General features: G+C 46.3%; 1 long non-coding RNA gene and 1 other non-coding gene across 6 annotated transcripts; both read left to right on the top strand.

Annotated features, from left to right (window-relative positions):
- Positions 1-494: 494 nt before the first annotated feature.
- LOC144365991 (uncharacterized) lies at positions 495-7,922 on the top strand. 5 transcript variants are annotated; one of them, XR_013424766.1, is made up of 3 exons: positions 554-700; positions 1,152-5,856; positions 5,947-7,922. It is a non-coding gene; the product is annotated as an uncharacterized LOC144365991 (long non-coding RNA). The 5 variants fall into 5 exon arrangements; XR_013424767.1 differs by having other exon boundaries at positions 554-731; XR_013424765.1 differs by having other exon boundaries at positions 554-5,600; positions 5,745-5,856.
- Trnag-acc (transfer RNA glycine (anticodon ACC)) lies at positions 1,601-1,674 on the top strand. The gene has a single exon. It is a non-coding gene; the product is annotated as a tRNA-Gly (tRNA).
- Positions 7,923-16,152: the final 8,230 nt, after the last annotated feature.

The following is a 16,152-nucleotide window of genomic DNA, read 5'->3' as shown; positions in this document are numbered from 1 at the left end:
CCTCACTTCAGTGAAGGAAGGTACCAATAAAGGGAGCGAGAAGGACAGAGATGCATCGACTGGATTTCTGGCTGGGTCTCACCCACTCGCTAGTCTTCCTCCTTTCTTTTTGCTGACACAGTTCTACTGAGCCCTGTGTACAACTTCTGTTACTTTCACTGGGAAGCTGTGTGTCCTGATGGGAGCCCTTACATATCATAACACTTCAGGACATCTCATTAAAATCGCTTCTTGGCTTCTTATCCTCTGGAGAGTTCACTTCACAAACGCAGGACCACACCACGGTCTCTCTTTTATCACAGTAGCCCCAGCACCTAGCAGAATGACCCTGCTCATAATAAACATTTAGCTAAACATTTGCTGAGAGTCTGGAGTTTGGGGTCCGGCACTCCAGTTCTCTGGACTGTAGTCCCTCATTTGCACCATGAGAGAGTTGGTCTAGTTGATACGGGAGACCCCCACCAGCATCGATCCTCTATGGTTTTGTACTTCCCTGGCTTTCTGCCCAATGCCAGGAGCGATTTAACTCAAGAAGACAAGGCTGTTGCCTGCAAGGACATTGGAGACCTTTTAAGCCAAACCGTGACTGCTGGGGAGACGGCTCATACAGGACCTTGAACGAGGCCTGGGAACTCAGAGCAGCCCTCATTAGCTGGGAGAGACAGGAGCAGCTGACTCTTGCTCTGGGAAGAAGTTGCCTGTAAGTCTCTCCTGGGCCTGAAGATGTGCTGGTGAGACTTGGCAGGCTCATTACAAAGGTGTTTGCGGGCTAAGAGTAAAGGAGAAGGATGCGTTATGTGTATGTGCACGCATTCCTCTGTGTAGCTAGCGTTTATTCCATTGGCAAACGTTAAGTGCATTCTTGAGCAAAGTGCTAAAGTGATAAAAAAAAAAATCAGGCCTCAAGGATCATGCTATTGGATTGGGGAAGAAAGGCATCTTCCCAACGAAAATATGGCAAAGACAATGTGAAGTGAAAGAGACAGGCCCTCCTCCCTCCTAGCAGTCCTCTCCTGTTGGATTTCCTATGAGGATTTAAGAGGAAAGAAATACCACTTACTGCTGCATCATTTGGGAAGGAGGGGAGGTTTGAGCTGGGCCTTTCAGCATGGCAGGATCTGGACCTGTAGAGTGCGGGAGTGTCATTCCAGGTGAAAGAAGAGGCGCAGGAGGGTGGAAAGCCCTGGCACCCAAGGGGAACGTGAATGAGTTCCGCTGCAGCAGGTTATATGAAGCCAGCCCACGGCAGACCGGTGTGGAAACAGGCTGTGCCAGGCTGCAGGCATCTAGACTTTGCCCACAGGAGATGTGGAACCCCGGCAGGTATCTGAGAGGGTGCTGGCCAGCTCTGGGCTTCAGGGAGAGAGTCATGGCAGTGGTGGGGACCGGCTTGGGAGCTGGGCAGCCAGGAGCCAGCAGGGTCAGTTGGAAACTTCTCAGGGCCAATTGGAAACTGAGGTTTGGGCTGGGGCTATTGATTTATAGAAATGGGTGGAGTCAGGGGGAGAGGAGAAGGGGCTAAAGGTGGGCTTCTGACAAATAGCAGGAGGAGCAAGTCCTACCGCAGAGAAGGTCCTCAATGACAATAAGTCTCCAGAGAGCTGGGGTATAGCTCAGTGGCAGAGTGCTTGCCCACCATGCACGAGGTCCTGGGTTCAATCCCCAGTACCAGTTGTTCCCCCCCCCCCCAAAAAAATAGAACACCCCACATATAATTTAAGTCTACAGAGAAGTTGAGGAAGGTAGAGGAAGGAGAATCTGAAGAAACTTGCTTGAGGAGCCTGGGAAGGTGAAACCTGGTTTCAAATGGTGAGAACGCGTCCCAGGGCCCAGGAGGTGGGGGGATGGAGAGGAAAGGCAGGTGTGTTGGGAGTGAAGGTAGATTCATGCTCACGGCGTGGGGTAAGTTGTGGGGGGCAGTCTTGGGGGATAAATGGCCTCAGTTTGCCTTTGGATTCAAATTGAGGCTGTTCACCTGGGCTTCCGCGGGCGTCCCGCGGTGGCCTCCTCCTGCCTGTCTCTAGCCCCAGCTCCCACTCTCCCTGCTGCCCTGGGCATCTCCTGCATTTTCTCAGGCCTGCCAAGAGGGTCCCGGCCTGGGCCCTGTTCCAGCTCCTCCATCTTCCTTCAGTTTCTTACCTGGTCAGCTCCTCTGTGTCTTGCAGGTCTCGCTTGGAATTCATGAAGGACTTCCTGACCAGGCAGTCTAAGAGGGCCACCCAGTGTCTATCACATGGCCTGTTTTCCCGTCTCTGAATTGTATGCATCACCCCTTGATGTTTTTGTTTGCCCCTTTATCAGTGTCTGGTCTCTCTCTCTTCCAGAGGTGTAAGCTTCATTGGGGCAGAGACCTCTTCTGTTCATGACAGTATTCTTTACACCTGGCACGCGATAGGAGTTCAATTAAATGTTTGCTGAATGAAGAAATGAACACCGTTTTCATCAATATATGAGAAAGTAAGAGGCAAGTCTAGAGGGGCTGGGGACATAGCTCAGTTGGTAGAGTGCTTGCCTTGCACGCACAAGGCCCTGGGTTCAATCCCCCAGCAACACACACACACACACACACACACACACACACACACACACACACACACACAGGCAAGTCTAGGTGGATAAGACGTATTTTGATGCAGAGAAGAAAATTGAGGAAATTGAGCCATTTTCCATTGAAAATCAGGAAGTAAAATAACATCTAGAAAGCAAGGGGGTAGGGATATAGATCTCTGGGTATGTCCAAAGGAAATGAAATCAGTATTTCAAATAGACATCAGCACTCCCATGTCCCTTGCTGTGTTATTCATTATAGCTGAGATATGGAATTACCATGTGTCCATCAACATCAACGAATAAGTGGATAAAGAAAATGTGATATCTATCTATCTATCTATCTATCTATCTATCTATCTATCTATCTATCTATCTATCTATCTCTCCATCCATCCAGACACAGTGCAGTACTAGTTGGCTACTGAAAGGGAAATCTTGTCATTTGTGACGGCATGGGTGAACCTGGAGGACATTAGGCTAAGCGGAGTAAACCAGGCACAGAAAGACAGACACTTCCTATTTGTGAAATCTAAAAGAGTTGAACTCCTAGAAGCAGGCACTAGGTTGGTGGGTTGCTGAGTGAGGGTCAGTGGGCAGAGTGGGGAGATGTTGGTGAAAGGGTGGGTAGTTTTAGATAGGATTAGTAAGTTTAAAGATCTAATGTCGGCATGGTGACCATGGTCAGCAACACTGAATACTTCAGAATTGATAAGAGTAGATCTTAAATGTTCTCATCACAAAAGATAAAAAATGTGAGGTTAATGACCTTGGCTTAATCATTCCACATGGTACACATAGATCCAAACATCACATTATACACTGTAGACATACATAGTTTTTGTTTGTTAGTAAAAAAAGAAGTGAGGGGGTGGAATTGTGGCTCAGAATACATCTCAGAGGAAAGTCCTAGGAGCTCTAAGAGGAAGTAGAGGAAAGGAGGGGAAGCCGGGGTGCCACGCCCTGAACCCCGACCCGGGAATGGAGAAGAAGGTTCTTAGGATTCTCAGGACAGTTGGGCCAGCAGGAAGTTAGACGTTCTCCCTCCCGCCTCCTTCTGGTGTCCTTTTGTAAGGCCACATGAAATCACAGCCGTGCCCAGCACTGACCACGAGCTGACGCGGTGACATTGCATCAGCTCATTTCAGGGACCTCTGGAGTGGGGGCTGTGCGTTTTCCCCTTGGTGAACCAGAGAGTTGAGGGTTAGAGTGGTTAAAGGACCGTCAGTGGAGGTGCCAGAACCGTCCCAAGCCTGACTCCAGTGACACTGTTTCAGCCCCTGGCTCCAGGGTCGGTGCTTCCCAGAATCCAGTTGGGGCGGGCTGTGGGTCGTCCAGGCCTCCAGGGTGGATGAAGAGAGAAGGGTGTAATGCTGGGGGCTGGCGAGCACTGGAATAAAGGCCTTCTCATTATTACCTTTCCTTTATGTGTTAAATAGGACTCAGCTGGGGTCTGTCAGGTCACAGCCCCCTTTTCAAGGACAGCTTTTCAATCACCTTCGCTGCTCTCTATGATAATTGATCTACTCAACTTTCCCCACAATCTCTCAGGTCAATTTTACTGATTTGTTTGTTTTTTTCTAGGAAGGTTACCTGGCAGCACGGCGCCCTTTCATTGACCTAGACGTGTGTCTGTAATTCTCTGAAACTCTACTGTTTTCTCATTCTTAGTTTTTCTTTCTCCTTCTTTATTGTGTTAGGTTTAGAAGACACCTTGGAAAAAAAAAGAAAAAATTGAGTTAGGCTTGAGAACACCGACTTTCCAGGTTTAGAAGAAGTTTATCTATTTTGTTGATCTTTTCAAAGAACAGATTTTAAATTTACTAATTTTTTTTTTTTTTGTCTTTCCTTCACCTTCATGCCCTAGCTTCTTAATTTATTATTTTTATTTTGGATTTCTTAAAACAAGTATTAAGCACATATTTTATAAAGATTTTAAATTTAATATTTTACAGATAATATATTTACAAATATTTTAAACTGCATCTGAGTCACTTTTTTTTTTCCCATGACCTATAGATTTTGGTTTCATTTTTCCAGGATAATTGGAGAATCTGGGGATCCAAGGGTATGCCAGTCAAGTGTTCTTTCATGAGCTACACCCCTAGCCTCCACCTTTGGTTGTTTGATTCCCAAGATTAATTATAGATATATACAGATATATAGATATATAGATATAGCTATAGATATATAGATATATATAGGTATATATAGATATATACCATATATATCTCCCATTTTTAAGTAAAGACTTTTCTTTGTATACAAATTTTATTGTATTATTATCAGATTATATAGCCTGTAGACCTCAACTTTTTAAAAAAATCTTTTTGCACATTCTTGGTGCCCAAATACATAACTAAATTTTATAATTTGTTAATGGATATATTTTAAAAAATCTCCAATTGAAAGATCTATTACTAAAAATGTAGATAATTGAAAGCAATATTGATTCACTTCTAAAAAAATGCATCAACATCTCTCATAATTACATGTTAATGAAGTTCTTGCTCTTCCACATAGTTTTTCTCTATGTATTTAGGTGCCATGATGTTTGGACCTTTTGGCTTATTGACTGTTGTAGTTCCTTCACAAAAGTATATGATATTACACATATCTCTATTTTGTTTGGTGAGTTTTTCTATAACTAATTAAAATGCCCTGGTGTTAATGTGACTCTTTTTGAAATTAGCTTAGGTTACTCTGCTTCCATCATGTGATACTTTGCCTTTGGGATTGATTGTTCTAAGGCTGTGTATCCCATATGTGAGTCTATCAATGTAGTCTATAAAATTTCATGGTACTTTTTGCCATGAAATTTGGGATTCATTTAACCATTCCCAGTGTGCTCCAATTGGACTTTCATTACAACCAAGTGATTTTCTTCATTATAAAAGAAAATGCATACTTTTCTATTGGGCCTAGGTTGCAGTTCCAGTCTGTCTAGGACCTCCAGACTTACCTGCCCCACTTCAATATCTTCCAGACACCAGCACAAATCCACGGGCAAGAGAGTATTCAGTAGGAATGCATTGGATGTCCACTGAGAAATGGTATGCTTTGAAAAGAAGAAATAACGTAGATACATATTTTCAGACCATTTCAGACCAGAGCATTGGAGCGCCTTGTTGATTTATGAAAACAAATGTTTTTCTCAATTCTAAGCCAATTTTTAGTAATTTAAGTTATAAATGTAGGAAAAACTAAGGTTGCAAGAAGCGGGAGGATGAGTCTTTTCCTGTTATGAGAAAGTGCTGTTGACTGCCAGGCTGTATACCATAACAAATATCTACACAACACCTAGTGAAGGTATGGATTACCAAGTACTCTTTATTACATGAGCATTCATTGACTGACTCAAAAATACTGATTGATGGTCTGCTATATATCTATTTCCAGATAGAGGCTTGTGATGGACAGCTGGACTCCAGCTATTGTTCTGAGTGTGAATAATTACATGGGTAGCTCAGTGCCTTCAGATGCTGAAATTTATCCTGAGAAGTTTCTGAGTTGCTTTAAAACCAGAAGTGTTTGGGGAACTACAGAGGAGTCATCTTTTCCTTTTCTTCTTCCTTCTCCTTTTCTTTTCCACCCCTCTTTTACTATTGTAGGAAAATTGAAATAGATAGACGGAAAAATAAATTAATGTCATAATGTCACTTTCTGTAATACTTTCATTTATGTAATGTTTCCTAATCATTAAGAAAAACCATTATTTTTAGGCTGAATCTTAATGATACTTGTATTGTTTGCACTTACCCTAAAAGTTAAAGTGCTCCCCTTAACGTATCTCATTTACTTGATAGCATCACTTGACCATTGAACATTAAGAATTGTTTTGGAACAATAAATTAAGTCAGGCTGTGGTGAAACAAAATTAGCAAAATTTGAGTTGAGGTGGGAAATTGAAGCATGGGATTTAGGGGCCAGTTTGCGGGTTTACTATCTGCAGATTCTGATCTGGACCAGGTGGGGGCAGCAGAGAGCTGATGGAGGGCCACCAAGTAGAGGCCAGGACTTGTCCTTGGAGTCCAAGGCAGGAATAGAAGAGGCAATGAATTAGGAGAATCAAGGTTTTGACTCTGCATCTGAGAAGAAGGGAGGAAAGCAAGAGAGTTAGAAACACCACCAGGGGAAGCAGGAAGTGAAGTAGGACACAGAGTCAAAGAGCTTGGTGGCCATAGCAGAGACAGCAGAACAGACAGAAAGGGGAGGAGGGTGGGCAGTGGACAGGAGGAGCCAGGGAAGCCAGCCTGCTTTCCAGAGCCCTCCCAACATGGTGGTCCAGATCCCAATTCCATCTTGCTTGGTCCTCCCAGAACAACGACTCTGAAAGAACCGACATGTGAGAAGCTGGCCACCCCTCTCCTCAAGCTTGGATTATGATGAAAGTTTCTTGTTCCAGCAACAAACATTAAAATGAATTGAGAACACTTGGGATGACTTGGTCCCCATCCGGGAGTGGTGATGAAGTTTTGCTTGGGCTTTTAATCCTGGTTACTGCAAAGGACGAAAGCCCACGATATCCTCCCGTCCATCTTTTGGAAGAATTTTTACAATCACCCAGGAAATACAGTCCGGTGCTCCTGTTTACTGAATGGTCTACTACACTCGAAGCATCATGCTCTCCCTGTGTGGTCTTGTCATAATTATCTTCAAATGGCGCTAATTAACAGAGGCTGCCATCCAGTGGAGAAGAGCACCGAGTCCTAGCAGATGGCAGCTTATCTCAAGGCACGTCCATCCCCCCAAGTCCCAGCAGAAGAAAAAGGCTTTTGGATAGTTCCTCTGATCTAATTATAACAGCGTTTGAATTGTGCAAGACAATTTGGAAATTGGGAGAGTCTGGAGAAAGACAAAGGGGAACACAAGGGAGTTCTTGGAAAAGAAGAAAAATTTGAGTTAGGCTTTAGAACACTAAACTGTAGGCACGGACTTTCTTGAGAAAATGGGTGGAAAGTTCTTGATGAGGGACGACACCATGCACCATTCATTGGCTCTACTCTTAGGAGTGGCTGAGGCAGCTCAACTGTGACTCCGTTGATCAGAATGATCAACCTTTTCCTGCCTTTATTTACTTTTCTGTAAAATGGGAATTAAAGACCTTGATGACATGATTCCAAAAGATTTTAAAGAAATGAATGGAGATTACTGCTGGGCGTGGTGGCACACATTTGTAATCCCAGTGATTTGGGAGACTGAGGCAAGAAGACTGCAAGTTCAAAGCCAGCCTCAGCAACTTAGTGAGGCCCTGTCTCAAAATTAAAAAAATAAAATAAAAAGGGTTGGGAATGTGGTTCAATGTTTAAGTGCACCAGGGTTCAATCACAGGTACTAAAAAAAAATAAATAAAAATAATGGAGATTACTGACTGATGCATAGTTCTCTGAGAGGGTTCTTGTGAATGAATGTCAACACCAAGAGCATTTTATTAATGAAGTTCAGTGTGTCTTTGGAGAATAAACAGCCTGCCAGGAGAAGTATTGACTTAGTTTGCATTGTTCTATTGCTTGGCTTGTAAATCTTTCGAGTGATCACACAGTTCTTTTTCTCTTTTGTTCGAAATAGTCTTTAAAAAGCTGAATATAGAACTTCAGTCCCTGCTGGTTTTGTTCTTTTCCACTTGGCAAAGGTTGACGGATTTTATTTTTCTTTTGGCCTGTGCTGCTTAGCGGCTTGAAGTGAGCATGGCTTTTTTTTTTTTTTCCTGTTGTTTGTTTACCTCTTCACCCACGTTGTCAATAATAGAGTTGCGCTGGGGACAGCGTGCACAGTGTGATTTCAGAAGGGAGTTTGCAGAGGGAGGAGTGCTTGGTAAAAAATTTGGAATATTGCACTGTCAAAAATTTTTTCTCCCCCCGCCCCCAAATGCTAGAACGGTTTCTCAGGAGTTTTTCTTCTTTCTCTAATAGAAACTCACGCATTCTCTTGAGTGGTGTTGTTAAACATGGTAAATGTTTTTAAAAGATCATGAAACATGTGTCAATACAAATGTAACGAAAGAAGCAGGAAGTAAGTGGACAGAAACAGTGACACGAGGAGTCGGCTCTGTGATGGCTTGACTGTGTGTGTGTGGGGGGTCCATGCACGGGGCTGAATGGGACAGGTTTGTAGGAACGGTGAGAAAATATGAATCCAAGTGAGTGGTTTTCCACTCTCCTTGGCACATTAGAATCTCATGGAAGATGTTAGAATCTCATGTTAATGCTCACATTTCTCCCCAGAAATCAGAACACCCGAGGATGTGGGTGAGGCATAGATGTTTGTATGTCTCCTTAGTTGTACGGCCAGGGCTGGGAATTACTGATAACCCACAGAAATGAGCTTCTTATGAGGTCTCCAGAGAAGGGGTCTCAGCCTGGCTGCAGATATCTGTCTGCCCCGAAACGCACCTGTGGGTTTCATCTAATCTTAATGGGGCTTCTCTTTTGGCAATGCTCCCATGCTATCTGGCCCTTCCTGACTTTAAACAACACAGTTTTTCTCCAGTTGAACTCCTGGAGCATTTAGGATAGAATAAAAATGCCAACAGAAGTGCAATGAAATAGAGAGACGAATTGCTTTTCATGAACTTTTTTTTTTCTCAGAGGTTCTTAGCAGCCGTGGACTGGTTGCTTTTGAGCGTGGATGGCATATCTGTTTTGTATCTCAAAGCCGCTGCCTTCAGCCTCAGAGCCACTGTCCTCTCCATGTGATTCAGAGAGTCACATGTGTCAAAGGATGCCGCATGTCCAAAACACGAATGCTTCTTTCTTTTGGTGTGGCCCAGAAGTCCCTTATTGAAAAGGTCTCCTGTTAGCTTGGACATGTCACTTACAGGCAGATAGAGCAGTGAGTTTGGTTGGCATCTGCTAGTCTGTTATATCCGCCTGTTCATTTAGCTTATGTCTGTTAGAGCTCAGGAGAAGGGGACTCAGGAGAGGTAACTGTGTTGGGTCAAGATAGAGGCGACATTCAAGGGCCCAGAAGGCAAACTCTGCGTGGGAGGACAAAAGGCAGGACAGGGATCCTGGCAGCTGAATGAAGGGAAGAGATGCCACCGTCCTGGATGAGCAAGCTAGGGTCACCAGCTCTGAAGGTTCAATGCCCACTAGGTGCTTCAGACTTGCAAACCCTTTGCCAGCTTACGGCGTCTGGCTGCCTAACTGGTGCCTCAGACTTAACATGTCTGAAACTAGATTCTGGAACCCTTTTTTCCCTTAAACCTGTACCTTCAGGGAACCTCTTTTCTCAGTAAGCAACATCTTCCTATCAGGGTTCTGGAGGCCAAAGACCTTGGGGTAGAGCTGGGCCTCCTCTCTTTTCCTCCAGGCATCTGACCTATCAGCAGTCCTGTTGGCTCCACCTTTCAGATGTACCCAGCGTGTAAGTACTGGGCACCACCGAGCACCATTGCCTGGTCCAAGCACCGGCATTTGTCTCTGGGTGCTGTGTGTTGGATGTTGGTGTCCCTCTCGAATTTATGTGGAGCCCTGGTGAATGTGATAAATGCCCTTATAGGAGAGACGTGAGAGTTGGCTTCCTCTCTCTGCTCTCTGCCATGTGAGGATACAAGAAGACAGGCACCTTCAAACAAGAAGGCAGGCCCTTCCCAGACACTGGCTCGGTTTGAACCTTGATATGGGCTTCCAGCCTGTGAGACATGCATTTCTGTGGCTTAAGCCACTCAGTCGGTGCTATTTGTTACAGCAGCCCCAGTGGCCTAAGCCAACTTCGTGGTTGCAATGTCCTCTCCCGACTCCCCACTCACACGCCCATGTGTGCTAGTCCATTACCGTGGCCTGGTAAAATGCAGGTTGGATCATGCCTGCTCACCAGCCTCCAGTGCCTTCCCACTGTGCTCGGAGCAGGACATCCACTCTTCTTTGAGGACCTCTGGGGCCCACATGACCTGGTGCCCCTCTTTCTCTTCCACCTCCTCCTTGTTCTTTCCTTGCTGGGGCCACAGCAGCTGCACTTGGTGCTTCTCTCTCTCCCAGTTTTACCTGGGACACTCTGCCCTTTGGACTTGCTCCGACTCTGAGCTGTTATGTGCCCAGAATGAGCTTCCTCCGGGATGGCTACTTGTCTTCTCAGTCTGTGTGATCTAGAGTCACCCTGTCACCCCTTGTCCCAGCCTCCCCGTCTCCATGCCCTGCTCGTCTTCACCTGAGTGCCATTTCGTTGTCATTTGTCCTTCTCTCTATTTTATTTACTGGCCATTGTCTTAGTCAGCTTGGGCTGCTAGGACAAATACCATAAACAGGGAGGCTTAAAAGACGTAAATCTGTTTGTCACAGTTTTGGAAGCTGGAAGTCAGAGATCTGGGTGCTGCGTGGACTGCCTCTGGTAAGGGCTCTTCTGCGTTGCCCAGGACTGCGTCCTTGTTCTGTCTTAACGTGGCAGAGGAGCTGCAGAGTTCTCTGGGGTAGGTCTCCTTTATAAGAGCACTAATCTCATCATGAGGACCCCACCCTCCGGGCCTAGCCACCTCCCAAGGCCCTGTCTCCTAACACCATCACATCGGGGGTTTGGGTTCCAGTGTATGAATTTTGGGGGACACAAACTTTTCGTCCATAACAGTTACTGTTTCTGCTTCTCACTTTCCCGGCATGTGCCCTGTGTGAGGCCGGGAGTTTTGCCCCTTTTTTCTGCTGCTATGTCCCCAACACCTAGGCCAATGCTTGGCATGTTGTAGGTGCTCAATCAATCACTTTGTGTTGAAAAAACGAACTGGTTCTTCACATAATATCTAAGATACTTCCCGGTGGCCAGGTCTGCGTAGCTCCCTTGTGACCAAGTCTCAGCCTTGGGTCCTCATGTGCCAAGCACTGGAGATGCTCATAGTCTCTTGCTTGGTTCTCTCACTCTCACTGCCCACTGGAGCCCTGCCAACTGCCCAGGTGGCTGCTGGCCACTTCCTTGTCCCTGATTATTCAGCCAGTTGGGGTCTTGGTGTGGACTCTTCACTCACAGCCCTCACGCCCCTTCTGCCCCTTCTTCTGTGGTCCCATCTGCTGGCTGAGACCTCACCTGGGCTCACTTTCTTACTTTTCCACTTAAATAAATACCCCCAGCCCCCACCAACTGCCCAGCTCCTGGAATTATGATACTTTGGTCCAGCCCAGTCCTGCGTGAGCTTCTGTTTGCATGATTCCTGTGCAGCCGACCATGTAAATACCGATTCTTTCTCAGGCCGCACTGGGGTGTGAGGTGGGAAAAACGCCTCAGGGTAATTGTACTGAGTCTCTCTGAAGTGACTAATGGGACTCTGTGGCCAGAGTTGTCATGCTGCTGGTGGGGGTGGGGCAGGGCAGGTGGGCAGGGTCCCACTGGGCTGTGCCCGAGGCTCTGTTGATCCTGTCATATAGAAGCCTCTGGAAGCATGAGTGCCTGTGGAAACTAGACGCTGTTCCTGGACTATTTCACAACACTTTTCTCCAGGAAAAAGTAGGGGGAAAAAGAAAGCCTCATTCTCCTGATCCCCCACGTTACATAACTTCGTATTTCTCTTGCTGGTTGAAATAAATATCCTTTCTCTGCCCGAATCAACAGCACACCAGCTCTGTGGGATGGGCGGCTTCCTCTACCCCGGTGCTTCCGAGGGGCTGGTGGCTTTGTGGTGGCCACAGCTGGACGTGGAGCAGCGTCTGCCTCCAGGCCTCCTTCCTGAAGCACACACGCTGCCAAAACACCTTTTAAACCGTCTCGACTCAGAACAAACAAGGCCCCACCTCTGGCACTTGCGGGGACTCCTGAAGACCTGCTCACCGTGAGCTGTGGAGGCCGTGAGGCTGGACGTCTGCTGGGGCAGCGCTCACACGGCCAAGTGCATGGAAGCAGGTTCAGAAGCCTGGAGTTGCAAACCCAGGCCTGGAGGGCTCTGTCACGGGGGACGGCGGGTACCTTGGTGCTGTGTTCGGCCCTCACTTCCTAGCCTAGGCTTTCTTATTTTTATGCTGCATCTCACACCTGAATGACTCTTGGTGTGACTGGTGGCTTAGCGCGTTCATACCTTTGTCTTTATTTCCTACATGAGAAAAAACAAAAAGCCCCCGACTGGCCCAACAGAGACGGGCGCTGCCCTGTGCTAAGGCTGACTTTTGCCTCTTCCATTTCCTCAAGTATCTTTACACTTCGTAGCTGGGGTCAGGCGGGACAGAGGGGACCCCCTGTGGGGCGAGGTCCATGTGTCATTCTTTCTGAATCTTGGGGCCAGTTCATACCACAACGCGGTAACTGCTGAGAAGATCTAAAGTTTCGAAAATCAGGATCTCTTGGGAGTTTTACCAGTGAGATGTTCAAAACTGAGAAATGACCATTCCAATTTCTTTGAGAAAATGTGAGTTGTAAAACTGTAACAACTTGGTAAAAGGCACTGATTTGGAAAGGAGAAGTGATGCGTAGGCAATGTTTACAAATTGTGAAGGAACAATAACCCAGTTCCTTTGCTTCTTAAACTTGCTTGGGCTTCCTTAAGGATTTGATAAAGTTTCTAGATTTTTCTTTCAGAAAAATACACATGTGCTTATGTACCCAAAAGTTCAGGTAGGATTTCAGGGGGTTACAAATGTCCTGGAACTACCCATGTGGATGTTTGTTTTGGAGGGTGGAGTAAGCAAACCAGAGGACAGGACCCAGTGGAACACAGAATGGTTTTATGAAAGAGAAATATCATCTTTGCCTAGTAACCAGCTAAAATTTAACAGTTGTGAGGAAAATGCCTAGGAGATAGCACAAAATCACATTTATATTATTATCTGTTTTAAGCACGCTTTACATTTCTGGTGATCCAGTAATCTAAATGCTCTTTATTTGCTTTGATTTTCTTGTTCTACTTAATGCCTGCACTGTGCAACTTAACTGTCCTATCTCTGGTGTAATTATCTAATTTTGTCCTTGGTTTCTTACGTTTTGTCTTTTGCTTGTCCCTTCAAGGACCTTGAAGGTACTGGGACTGGGGGAAAAGTAGGTTCCAGTATAGGTTTTGGTCTCACAGAGGAAGCTTTCCAAGCCCAGCAGCGCTACACTTGGGGTTAGGCTATGCAGTACCCCACGTGTGGCCAACTCTTTTCCTGCTCCTTGGAGAGCAAGGCGAGTGTCAGTCTCCTTAGCCACTGAGGATAGCAGAGGGAAGCAGATGGCGGAGGGACTGGAGTTTCTTCCCATTCAATCCAGATTGAAATGTATTTGAATGAAAAACAAAAACAAAAAAAAGGTATGTTCACCAGGCATTGTGTGGTTTACTGCATAGATCTAGGTGGAGTAAGACATATTCCCAGGTAAATTGCAATCAGTTGGTGGTAGGAGGTGTGGAAGGTACAACTCAGGGCCAGACTGAATCTTCCTAAGAGCCACTGAGTATTCTTTAAAAGTGTGCTCTGGCCAGGCACAGTGGCCACTTTTTTTTTTTTCACACTGGGTGTAATCCCAGTGGCTCGGGAGGCTAAGGCAGGAGGATCACGAGTTTAAAGCCAGTCTCAGCAACAGTGCTGAGGCACTGAGCAACTCAGTGAGACCCTGCCTCTAAATAAAATTCAAAACAAGGCTGAGAAGGTAGCTCAGTGGTCAAGTGCCTTTGAGTTCAATCTCCAGTACCAAAAAAAAAAAAAAAAAAAAGGTGCTTTGACCTGTTATGGGTTATACCTTTCACCTATGGAAAGGTCGTTCTCCCTTTCCAGCACAGCTCCTCAAGGTCATGTCTGTTTGTTCTTGTGGGCATAGAGGAGAGGACTCATAGGCACTTGCTGCTACAGGAGAGAGGTGCAGGCAATGCACTGTGGGACCCAGAGGACAGCCAGGCTTGAGCAATGTCGGGCAACCAGGGAGGGCTCCAGGGAGAAGGTGTTCTTTGACCTTGAAGAAGGGAGGCGGTTACGACTGAGCTGAATGGAGGATAGGCTGAGATCAAGGCCACCAGGGCTCAGAGGGTGAGGCTAGTGAGAGGGCTGGGGTCGGATGAGTCACAGGGACCCAGTGAGTGGTCTGTACTTCATTGGATTGAGAGTGACGTGGTGAGGGTGATTGAAGAGGGAGGTAATCTGGTGAAGCTGCGTTCCGTGGGTTAGCAGCGGGAGAGGCTGGCGGCCATCAGACCCTTTAGGATGTCATTCCGTCAAGTCCTCCAGAGCTGACGAGGACCTGAGGGGGGCGGGAGGGGCCCAGAAGACCTGGAGGCTGGAGGTGTTTTGAAAATGGTGTCTGAAATCCCTAGAGTGTATGGGTCCGGGTGAATGTAGGAGAAAAACTGTTAACCACACAGCAGTTTTCTCAGGTTCTTGCTCATCAACTGCCTTATAGCCTGCAGCCCTTGAAGACTCTTCACTTCTTTGGTGCTGGGTGAATATGAATGTGCTGCAGAACTGGCCTCAGTGCAGATTGTCACTGTGGGCTCTCAGGAGCCACCAGTATTGGCGGGCCATGGCTGTCCATGCTGATGCACATCAAACGCAGCCGATTGCCCCTGATTCTCTGTGGCTACTATTTCCTAGATTTCATTCATTCTTTTTTTTTTTTTTTTTTTTTTTTTTTGTGGTTGAGGGGTACTCAACCACTGAGCCACATCCCCAGCCCTATTTTCTTTTCTTATTTTGAGACAGAGTCTCGCTAAATTGCTTAGAGCCCCACTAAGTTGCGGAGGCTGGCTTTGAACCTGCAGTCCTCCTGCTCAGCCTCCCAGTCACTAGGATTATGGGCCTGCACCACTGCACTGGCTCATCTAGTTCTTGATTCCTGTTCTTATATGGGTCAAGGCTTCCCTCTGATCTCATTTGTTTACAGCTGTTTCCCTCCCATAAAACCATGTCTTCTGTCACTGTGATTCTGGTGTCTGGGCGAGCTGGGCAGCTGAACTGGACCACAGATTCTCTGCTGTATGTAAAAACCGTTCTTCTCTGACTTTGGCTCCTTGTTCTCAGGTGAAATTTATGGATTCTCCTTTCCTGTCAGAAATAGACCTTAGCAGTTGAAAATATACTAGTGGGAGGGCCACTGATCACAGATGGACTTATCTGATGGACTTACCACTGATCGCAGATGAGCCTGCTCATCTCAGCTGGCTGGTTTTCTCTGTCCTGTACAACTTTACTTACTGGAGGTCTTTGCTTCCTATGTTCTCCATTCCATCCCAAGACGTTCCCTGTGAGGCTCATACCTCCCTGTAGGCTTCCAAATTCATACTCCTATGATTGGCCAATCAACATGACTGGCCAAGTCCATCTTGTTAGGTTGTATTCTAGGTCACTGCCCAGACTGCAGACTGGCTGTCCAGCTAGTGGTAGTCATATTGTGGGGGGACGTGGAGTCCAAGGGTGTCTGCTTGGTTGTCTGGGCAACAGGAGTAGAGGGCAGGGCAATTTCCCCTGTGAAGATGGCTAGATAGGTGGTCAGGTACTGATTGATGCCTCCAGGCTAGGACAGTTCAATTCTTGTTGCTCTTCAGGAGGAAACCAGAAATTTGAAGCGGCTTTTATAGTGTGATAGAATTGAGACGGTCTTGGAGTACTGCCCACAGTGGAAGCATCCTTGCTAATAAGGACAAATGGAGACTATGGGCAATTACCTATGTATCTGAGTCCCAAGCTCTGCTATCATCTGGTGTCTGACCAAAGCACACATTCCAAGCCA

The sequence above is a fragment of the Ictidomys tridecemlineatus genome, chromosome 8, assembly GCF_052094955.1.
Source record: "Ictidomys tridecemlineatus isolate mIctTri1 chromosome 8, mIctTri1.hap1, whole genome shotgun sequence".
Lineage (NCBI taxonomy): Eukaryota > Metazoa > Chordata > Mammalia > Rodentia > Sciuridae > Ictidomys > Ictidomys tridecemlineatus.
The sequence above is the reverse complement of the archived record's forward strand: the minus strand, read 5'-3'. Positions and strand labels throughout refer to the sequence as shown.